We start from the raw sequence: 11,096 nt of genomic DNA, 5'->3' as shown, positions 1-11,096 counted from the left end.
AACTTTCTCGCGTCTTTCAGATTATTCCATTAACCGGTCAGGGTCAATCATACTTCCATTAGCAGAGAACTCGTGGAATCATGCAGTCCAAAACTCACTTTATTCCTTTCCCATAGGTAATATTAGATATCTGGGTATAAATATTTCTAAAAAACTTTCAGAACTAGTCACTCTCGATGAACTTGCTTGTGCTAATGAGTTAAACAATTTCTTTTTGAGATACGACACGGGTTCAGTTTCTCAGGTACTGGTTGAGCCCTTTGATTTTATTCCTAAGTGTAATACTTCACATCGTATCATTATTGATCCGCAACAGGTTAAGTGTATTTTCAGCAGTGCTGGTAACAAAAATCCATGGGGCCAGATGGTTTGCCCGCCATGCTTCTGAAAATATGCTCTGAAGAGCTCACGGTGGCCTGGTGCCCTATTTGCACATGGTTCCTGATATCTAGAAAAAATATATAGTAATTCCTGTTCCTAAAGAGTCTTCTCCTTCAGTGAACAGGGATTATAGGCCGATTGCTTTAATTACCTCCTGACTACCAGCAATGCAAATCTGTCCTCTGTCGAGGACATTTCTAAACCTGAATATTTCCCACCCACTGCATTGACTACTACTGAATTGACTCCTTTTGACATCTACAGAGGACATTTAGGGCTTTTAAATTATACCAAATGTGAAGGGGTGGTGTTTTCAGAACTTCCTTTTTTTCAACAAGGAAAATGGCAGCCATCAGTGCCAGCACGTTTTATGGGAAGAAGAAAAGTAAGTGCATAAAACTAACCCTAAAACACAATAAAACATAGTATGATGTATTTTAACTGTATTTTAGTATAGTATTAAAGTTTCTAAGTAGTGTCCTCCGTAGTGGACATTTGTAGTTATTTCTTTATTTGGCAGAATCTGTTCCCCAAGGAACCCACCTGTTTTTGGACAGGTACTTTACAACTGTCAACCTCCTCGACACCCTGATGACAAAAGGGCTGACAGGGACTGGAACCCTCATGAATAACAGGGTTCCAAAGGAGTGCAAGATCATAGGGGATAAGCCCTTCAAGAAGAACGAAAGAGGGGCATCGGAGATGGTAGTCAGACGAAGCCCACCTGAAATTGCTGTCATAAAGTGGTTGGACAACAAGCCAGTTGTCATGGCATCCACTGCCTATGGCATTGAACCTCAGGACACATGCAGAAGATGGTCCAAGAAAGACCAAAGGTTTGTCCAGGTGTCAAGATCAAGAATGTTAACTACTATTACACTTGATTTGATTGATTTGAACCCCTGAAGTTTAAAAAGTTGAAAAAATAAATAACTTTACTAACCTTAGTAATCCATTGAGAAGTGTTGTTTCCTTAATTTTTCTAGACCGAAGTGAATGATCCTGAGAAGAGAATGCATGATTTGGTGACAAGGAAAACAACCAAACAGAAGTGTTGTGTGACATTAATGTGTTTCACTGATGAGTTATTGATCCAGGAGTCTGTTTAGTGTTATTGGAGCCAGCTTCAAAAATCATCTCAAACCCCCAGTGAAAGAGGCCATCCACGTCAAAGTGGAGAAGCCATCTCTGAATAGAGGGGGTGGTCTGCGACATCACCTTTCTCCCATTTGTAATCATGTCCTTTCGAAACTCCCAAAAAGATCTCTCCATGTGCTGTGGACCTTATCCTCCAAGCCCACCAGTACCACCCCTCAACTATCCATCGACCGGGGTCCTGCTTCCTTTCTTCCTCCGTGCCGCCATACAGTCATCCACACAGCTGTAATTATGCCTTGACTTTAGCAACCTTAACCATATTGATACTGTCTCTATCTGGCCTATCTGTCACTCTCTCTCTGTCTCTCTCTCTCTGATGCTGTTCTTATCTTCCTTTGATTTCTTTTCCACCCAACCGGTCGAGGCGGATGGCCGCCCAAAAGAGTCTGGGTCCTGCCCGGAGTTTCTTCCTCATCGAGGGAGTTTTTCCCCGCCACTGTCACTTATGCTCTGGAGGGTTCAGTTGGGTTTCTCTGTCTGTTAAAGCGCTTTGAATTGTCTGCTGTCATGATTAAGCGCTATAAAAATAAAACCTGATTGAAACTTGATTGATTGTCTCAGCGGATTGACCCAGGTGATGTGTCTCATGCTAATGACCTTCATTAGCATACAAAGGTGTAACTCACATCTCAATGACCCCCTTTGACACCCCCACCAACAATCATTGAGGAGCTAGACGGGTTTAACGACGGTCGTTGGAATGTGAAAAGCACTGACCACACCCCACAGGGTTTATAAACTGGGACATTATCAGCCACTCTCTGAACTGAAGAAGTCTCTTGGATGAGAGACGAAACATCTTCAAGAACTTTCTTAACGTCCAGTGGATCGACTCAACAGCTTTTGGATCCTCAAACCCATCCATTCACTTTACCTTCAGCCTCTATCATCCATTTAACTCTCAGAACATTCAGCAGGATTACTTGTCTAATGTCTCTAATGTAGCCACAAGAGGACACAAGCCAGTGTCTTATTGTGCCGGTCCCAAGCCCAGATAAATACAGAGGGTTGTGTCAGGAAGGGCATCCGGCAGAAAACTTTTGCCAAATCAAAGATGCGTATCAAACCTATGACTTCCATACCGGATCGGTCGAGGCCCGGGTTAACAACGACCGCCATCGGCGCTGTTGACCTACAGGGCGCCGGTGGAAATTGGATTACTGTTGGTCGAAGAAGGAGAGGAGGAAACGTTCGCACATGAAGGTAGTTGGTGTGAGAGAAGAGGATTCAAAGGACAGGGCCAGATGGAGGAAATTGATTCGCTGTGGCGACCCCTGAAGGGAAAAGCTGAAAGGAAAAGAAGACTTGTCTAATGTCTCTATTGAATGTCTTCAATGTGGCAGACGACCATCTCTAAAGTACACATCAACAGAGCACTGCCACAATCAAAGTGAACAGTGTAAAGAGTGTTAAACCAGTTCACCTGTAACCATTTCAGCCTCTGATTATCTGTCGCGTTTCAAACACACTCGCAAATCAACAATATGGTGCTAAAAAGATTTCTTACAGTAATGACACTCATGTTTATGTATCAACATCACTATTTTTATAGGGCTCCATAAATTCTAGGTTTGCTCAAGCAGTCGGGTCTAAATATTTTTAACTTTGCTTCAAAAATCTGCTTACAGTTCAACTACAATCCTCTGGCTGCAAATAAAAATGCAAAGTTTGGACTAGACCGGATATGAGTTGATTTGACAAATAGTTAACAGTATCACTCCATAACAGACTTGTTCCGGAACCGTGTTCTAAGCTTGGAATACGTTGCTTTTCTCTGCAGTTCACTTGACTCAGATATTATATGTAAATCTTATTCTGCCTAACTGGAGTGACATAAATCCTCATAATCCACTCATTGTATCAGGTGAAATGGGGTCTATTGCTGAAACTTAAGCCCACTAACAAAACTAATTCCACTCCTTCCGGATTATTCTCAGTGAGTCACTCACCCAATGAGTCAATTTGATCAACTTTATACTTTTTCTATATCGCATCTCAGAAACAGAGACGGGGTGCTCCTACCTCGAGGGTGTCAGTTATTTCTACTGGAATAAGTGATCTGAATACTACTTCTCATAATAAAAACACAGACAGACGTGTTGGTAGTACTAATATCTAAAGCCTTTGCATGACTTTGTTTGAAAACACTTCATTTCACAACTATTTACTTACCATCTTAACCTTAATGAACCTTGCATATTACTGGTGAGACTTTCTATTCAGACATGCACTTAATGCTGATTGACAAAATTTTCTACATGCAGAGACAGTGACCCAGAGTCATGTTGTCCTGACCACATGAGCCAGGCCACTCGACTTTTCTCTGAGGATGTTTTATTGAAAATCTAAAACACTTAAGTGGCTGGAGGAATGAATACCCTTTTCCTTGGACTGAATGAACATTATCAATGATTTTTAGTGGCCCACTAATGTTTATTTCTTAACGCCAATAAGCTTTCAGGAAGAATATCCGAAAGATGATCCTTGAGAGATACAGAGAGAAGAAAGGCTGAGATGATCAATACTAACATCTTCAGTCTACGGAAAGGATCTCGTAATGCCTGAACCAGTCTTTAATTTTGGGCGACTGCTACAGAGGCTGTAATTTAATGCAATGTCATGTCATGACCATTGAATCAGTATTTATGTCAAATAGAGCACATGAAATAAAATGTGATTTTTCATATAAATCTATTGAAGACATACTGAAGCATGTTCACTTCATATTAAAATCTTTCACAAGCACATCAAACTGAAGAAGATAAAGTTACTGAATAAATATTACCCCCAAGTAGATCAAACATGATTTACTGCCAAATCAAACATACCGGATCGATCGAGGCCCAGGTTAGCAATGATCGCCATCGGTGCTGTTGACCTACAGGGTGCCGGTGGAAATTGGACTACCGTTGGTCGAAGAAGGAGAGCAGGAAAGTGTGTTCATAGGAAGAGAGAGAAGAGGAACACCAAGAGTATAGGACTGAGAGTAGGGACATTGAATGTTCGAACTATGACAGGAAAAGGTAGAGAGTTGGTTGACATGATGCAGAGAAGGAAGGTAGACATACTGTGTCCAGGAGACCAGTTGGACAGGTAGCAAGGCTAGAAGTTTAGGAGCAGGGTTCAAGTTGTTCTATCATGGTGTAGATAGGAAGAGAAACGGAGTAGGAGTTATCTTGAAGGAAGAGTTTGTTAGGAATGTACTGGAGGTAAAAAGAGTGTCAGATAGATGTGATGTGTCTGAAGCTAGAAGTCGAAGGTGTGGCATTCAATGTTGTTACTGGATATGCTCCACAGGTAGGATGTGAGCTGGAGAAGAAGGAGAATTTCTGGTTGGACTTGGATGAAGTTATGCAGAGCATACCTAGAAGTGAGAGAGTTGTCATTGGTGCAGACTTCAATGGACCTGTTGGTGCAGGAAACAGAGGTGATGACGAGGTGATGGGCAGGTTTGGTATCCAGGAGAGGAATGCAGAAGGACAGATGGTAGTCGACTTCGCAAAAAGGATGGAAATAGCTATAGTGAATGGTTTCTTCCAGCAGAGGCAGGAACATAGGGTGACCTATAAGAGTGGAGGTAGGAGCACACAGGTAGACTGCATCTTGTGTGGACGGTGTAATCTAAAGGAGATCAGTGACTGTAACGTAGTGGTAGTGTAACCAAACAGTATAGGATGGTGGTGTGTAGGATGACTCTGGTGGTGAGGAAGACGAAGAGGACAACGACAGAGCAGAAGACGAAATGGTGGAAGCTGAAAAAGGAAGAGTGCTGCATGACTTTTAGGAAGGAGTTAAGACAGGCTCAACTATGACTGGACAACTACAGCTAATGTGATCAGGGAGACAGGTAGGAGAGTAGTTGGTGTGTCATCTGGAAGAATAGTTGATAAGGAGACTTGGTGGTGGAATGAGGAGGTACAGGAGTGTATACAGAGAAAGAGGTTAGCTAAGAGGAAGTGGGACACTGATGGGACTGTAGAGATTAGACCGGAGTACAGGGAGATGCAGCATAAGGTGAAAGTAGAGGTGGCAAAGGCCAAACAAGGGGCTTATGATGACTTGTAAGCTAGGTTGGACAGTAAGGAGGCAGAGACTGATCTATACAGGTTGGCAAGACAGTGAGACAGAGATGGGAAGGACGTGCAGCAGGTTAGGGTGATTAAGGATAGGGATGGAAGTCTATTGACAGGGGCCAGCAGTGTGATGGGAAGATGGAAAGAGTACTTCGAAGAGTTGATGAACGAGGAAAATGAGAGACAAAGACTAGAAAAGGTGACTGTTGTGGACCAGGAAGTAACAAAGATTAGTCAGGATGAAGTGAGGAGGGCATTGAAGAGGATGAAGAGTGGAAAAGCAGTCGGTCTTGATGATATACCTGTAGATGTTTGGAAGTGTCTAGGAGGCGGCAGTAGAGTTTCAGACTGGGTTGTTCAACAGGATTTTAGATAGTGAGAAGATGCCTGAGGAATGGAAGAGAAGTGTGTTGGTGCCCATTTTTAAGAACAAGGGAGATGTGCAGAGTTGTGGGAACTACAGAGGAATAAAGCTAATGAGCCATACAATGAAGTTGTGGGAAAGAGTAGTTGAAGCTAGACTAAGGTCATGTTGATAGAGAAGTACAGAGAAGGCCAGAGGGAGCTGCATTGTGTTTTTGTAGATCTGGAGAAAGCTTATGACAGGGTGCCCAGAGAGGAACTGTGGTATTGTATGAGGAAGTCTGGAGTGGCAGAGAAGTATGTAAGAGCGGTGCAGGATATGTATGAGGACTGTAAGACAGTGGTGAGGTGTGCTGTAGGTGTGACAGAGGGGTTCAAGGTGGAGGTGGGACTGCATCAGGGATCAGCTCTGAGCCCCTTCTTTTTCTCTATGGTGATGGACAGGCTGACAGACGAAGTTAGACAGGAATCCCCATGGACTATGATGTTTGCAGATTACATTGTGATCTGCAGTGAGAGCAGGGAACAGTGGAGGAGAAGCTAGAAAGATGGAGGTTTGTCCTGGAAAGGAGAGGAATGAAGGTTAGCCGCAGTAAGACAGAGTACATGTGTGTGAATGAGAGGAACCCAAGTGGAAGAGTGAGGTTACAGGGAGAAGAGATCAAGAAGGTGGAGGAAGTAATTATGGTTAACAGTCCAGAGCAATGGAGAGTGTGGAAAAGAGGTGAAGAAGCATGTACAAGCAGGATGGTACGGGTGGAGGAAAGTGTCAGGTGTGATGTGTGATAAAAGAGTTTCAGCCAAAATTAAAGAAAAGGTGTACAAAACTGTGGTGAGACCAGCGATGTTGTTTGGTCTAGAGACAGTGTCACTGAGGAAAAGACAGGAGACAGAGCTGGAGGTAGCAGAGATGAAGATGTTGAGGTTCTCTTTGGGAGTGACCAGGAAGGATAGGATCAGGAATGAGTACATCAAAGGGACAGCATATGTTAGAGGTTTTGGAGATAAAGTCAGAGAGGCCAGACTGAGATGGTTTGGACATGTCCAGAGGAGAGATAGTGAATATATTGGTAGAAGGATGCCAAGTTTTGAACTGCCAGGCAGATCTCATCCCCGCTGAGCTCCGACGGAGATATCGCGGATGCCGAGCGGGTCGAGTTGAAAGGACTAGACTAACGGCTAGAGCCGCTAACCGGAGGAGAGTCAAGCCCTCCGTCCCCTCCGTCATCACGGGGAACGTGAACTCTCTACCCAACAAGTTGGACGAACTGACGGCGCTGTGCAGGACTGATCATCGCTACCGGGAGACCAGCTTGTTGGTGTTCTCAGAGACGTGGCTAACTGGCGACGTGCCAGACGCTAACGTCCGACTACCCGGCTTCTCGTCCGTACGAGCGGACCGGGACACGAGCACCGCCGGTAAGAAGAAAGGAGGTGGATTAATCATCTACACCAACGATAGATGGTGCCATCCGGGACATGTGACGGTGAAATCAACACTGTGTAACCGCGATCTGGAGCTAACAGCTGTTAGCATCAGACCCTACTACCTGGCGCGTGAATTCTCACACGTCATCGTCCTCGCCGTCTACATCCCTCCACGGGCGGACCCTGAGGCGGCACGAGAGACCATCTGTGGGACCACCTCTGCTCTTCGGACCCGGCACCCGGAGGCGCTCGTCATTATCACCGGTGACTTTAACCACGTCACCTTGGACTCATCTCTCCCCACAATGGTCCAGTGTGTAGACTGTCCCACACGGAAGAACAGAACCATCGATCTGTTCTACGCTAATGCTAAGGAGGCATACACCGCCACCCCCCTCCCTCCACTAGGTAAATCAGACCATAACCTAGTGTACCTACAGCCCACCTACATCCCGCTGGTGAAACGGCTGCCAGCAACAACACGACAGGTCAGGAGGTGGTCCCCGGAAACAGAGGAGATGCTGAGGAACTGCTTCCAGATCACCGATTGGGATGTTATTGTGGGCTCACATGGGGAAGACATTGAGGGGGCAGCTCAGTGTTTTACAGACTACATAAACTTCTGTGTGGACACCGTGGCCCCTGTCAGGACAATCAGGTGTTACCCCAACAACAAACCATGGGTAACCAAGGAAGTCAAGGCTGTCCTGAACAGGAAGAAGTGGGCGTTCAGGAGCAAGAACGAGGAGGAGATGAGGAAGGCCCAGAAGGAAGTGAGACTCTGCCTGAGGGAGGCCAAGGAGGCGTACAGGAGGAAGCTGGAGAAGCAGCTGGGGCGCAACCAAGTGCGGGAGGTCTGGAATGGGATGAGAACCATCACCGGACACGGGAAAGGGCGCAGCACTGTGGAGGGGAATATTGAACGAGCGAATGAACTTAACAGCTTTTTCAATCGGTTCAGCTCCCCCACCACTCCCGGCTCCTCGTCCCAGGCCTCTCCTGGCCTACAGGCCTCTCCTGGCCCTACAGACCGCTCCACTGATGCTCCCTCCTCCTGTGCTTCCTCTCCTTCCACCCCTGCCACTTCTCCCGAGCCCACTCCAAGAACTGCGAAGCTCAACGGCCCCACCTCAACCACTGGACTTCCAACCTCGCCACAACCTCCTGCTCCCACCACGACCGAGACCATCATCACTGCAGACCTGGTGACGACAACGCTGAGGAGGCTCCGTCCCTACAAGGCGGCTGGACCAGATAAGGTCTCCCCAAGACTCCTCCGAGCCTGTGCTTCGGAACTAGGGGACCCCCTGCAACAATTGTTCAACCTCAGTCTGCGGCTGGGGAGGGTCCCGTCACTGTGGAAGACCTCCTGCATTGTCCCTGTACCCAAGAAAGGACGCCCTACTGAGCTCAACGACCACCGACCGGTCGCTCTTACCTCCCACGTAATGAAGACCCTAGAGCGACTGGTCCTGGAGCTCATGCGTCCACAGGTGCAGGGTGCTATGGACCCTCTCCAGTTTGCCTATCAGGCCAAGGTTGGGGTTGACGATGCTGTCATGTACCTCCTCCACCGCACACTCTCCTACCTGGACGCCGGGGGCTGTGCCGTCAGAGTGCTCTTCTTCGACTTTTCGAGTGCCTTCAACACCATCCAGCCCCAGCTCCTGCAGGATAAACTGACCTCCATGGCTGTGGACCCCTACCTCGTGAGCTGGATTACGGACTACCTAACGGACAGACCCCAGTACGTCCGTATGGGGGACTGCTTGTCTTCTATGGTGACCAGCAGCACGGGGGCGCCACAGGGGACCGTTCTATCCCCCATTCTCTTCACCCTCTACACATCAGACTTCAAGCACAACTCGGATACATGCCACATACAGAAGTACTCCGATGACACCGCGATAGTGGCATGTATCCGGGAGGGTGATGAGGGGGGGTACAGGGCATTGGTGGCTGACTTTGTGGAGTGGTGCCAACAGAACCAGCTCCAGCTCAACATCTCCAAGAAAAAGGAGATGGTTCTGGATTTCCGGCAGGCACCTCCCTCTCCACAGCCGGTGATCATCAATGGCAGTGAGGTGGAGGTGGTAGAAAACTATAAGTACCTGGGACTGCAGCTAGACAGCAGACTGGACTGGTCACTCAACTCCAACTGTGTGTACAAGAAGGGGCAGAGCAGGATGTACTTCCTAAGGAGGCTGGCCTCCTTCAACATCTGTCCTAAGCTCCTTTTCATGTTCTATCAGTCCGTAGTCTCCAGTGTGCTGTCATACGCCATTGTGTGTTGGGGTGGGGGGGCCAGGAAAAGAGATATGGACCGTCTGAACAGACTCATCCGCAGAGCGGGCTCAGTGGTCGGGCTGAGCCTGGACTCTGTGGATATGCTTCTGGAGAGCAGGACCATGTCTAAATTTAAGGCCATCATGAACAACACCAGGCACCCCCTACACACCACCTTCTCCCAGCAGAGAAGCACCTTCAGCGGCAGACTGCTGTCACACAGCGCCTCCACAGAGAGGCTGAGGTCCTCCTTCGTGCCCCGTGCCATCAGGGGGTACAATGACTCTCTCAGGAGGAGCGGGGGGGAGGTGGCGAGGTCAGCACGGGGTTGAAAATGGATTTAATTTAATTTAAATTTAATTTTATACTGTTGTATATATATATATATATAAAATTTATTTATTTATTTTTTATACTGTTTTTATATTTTAATTCAATTTTATACTGTTTAGATTTTATTTTATACTGTTTATATTTTAATACTGTAATATTTTTAAATTTTATACTGTTTATATTTTTAGTTATAGTTTAGTATACAAGTCCTGTTAGTGCTGCATGTGCCTGTCTGTTAGTGTAATGTATGTCTTGTGGTATGTCCTGTGATGTCAGTGTTTCCTTTTCTCCTGGTGTTTATCCAGTATTATTTGTTAAGTAATGCCTGAGCAGTGGATATATGCAATTTCCTCCGGGATTAATAAAGTATCTATCTATCTATCTATCTATTTATCTATCTATCTATCTAGAGGAAGACCAAAGATGTATGTGAAGATGTAGTGAAAGAGGACATGAAGGTAGTTGGTGTGAGAGAAGAGGATGCAGAAGACAGGGTTAGATGGATGAAACTGATTCACTGTGGCGACCCCTGAAGGGAAAAGCCAAAAGGAAAACAAGAAGGTTCTTTTTATTTTTGCAAAAACACTTTAATCACATTCAAAATCTCCATTGCTATCGACTGTTGACCCTAAGTACTTAAAATCCTCCACCTTCTTGATCTCTTCTCCTTGTAACCTCACTCTTCCACTTGGGTCCCTCTCATTCACACACATATACTCTGTTTTGCTGCAGCTAACCTTCATTCCTCTCCTTTCCAGGACAAACATCCATCTTTCTAGCTTCTCCTCCACCTGTTCTCTGATGAAGATGATAACCAGGAAGCTTCACATGTCGGATGAGCTGAAAATTCTTTCAGATACTATCATGTGCATTGGGTTTTTTACAGTAATTGTAACACAGTTCAGTCTTCCATCTTGGACAGGTTTCAGCAGAATGCCACATTTGTATGTCCAGTCTCCCTCTGCACTGCGTTACTAGACCGATAAACTGCAGTCTAGGACATTAACTGACAGATGAGTTTGCTGTGATGTCTTCAGAGCCTGTGAACAGCCCCCAGCCTCAGGATCGCAGATT

Source organism: Antennarius striatus, chromosome 4, assembly GCF_040054535.1.
Source record: "Antennarius striatus isolate MH-2024 chromosome 4, ASM4005453v1, whole genome shotgun sequence".
In the NCBI taxonomy this organism is placed as follows: Eukaryota; Metazoa; Chordata; class Actinopteri; order Lophiiformes; family Antennariidae; genus Antennarius; species Antennarius striatus.
This window is presented reverse-complemented; position numbering follows the sequence as displayed.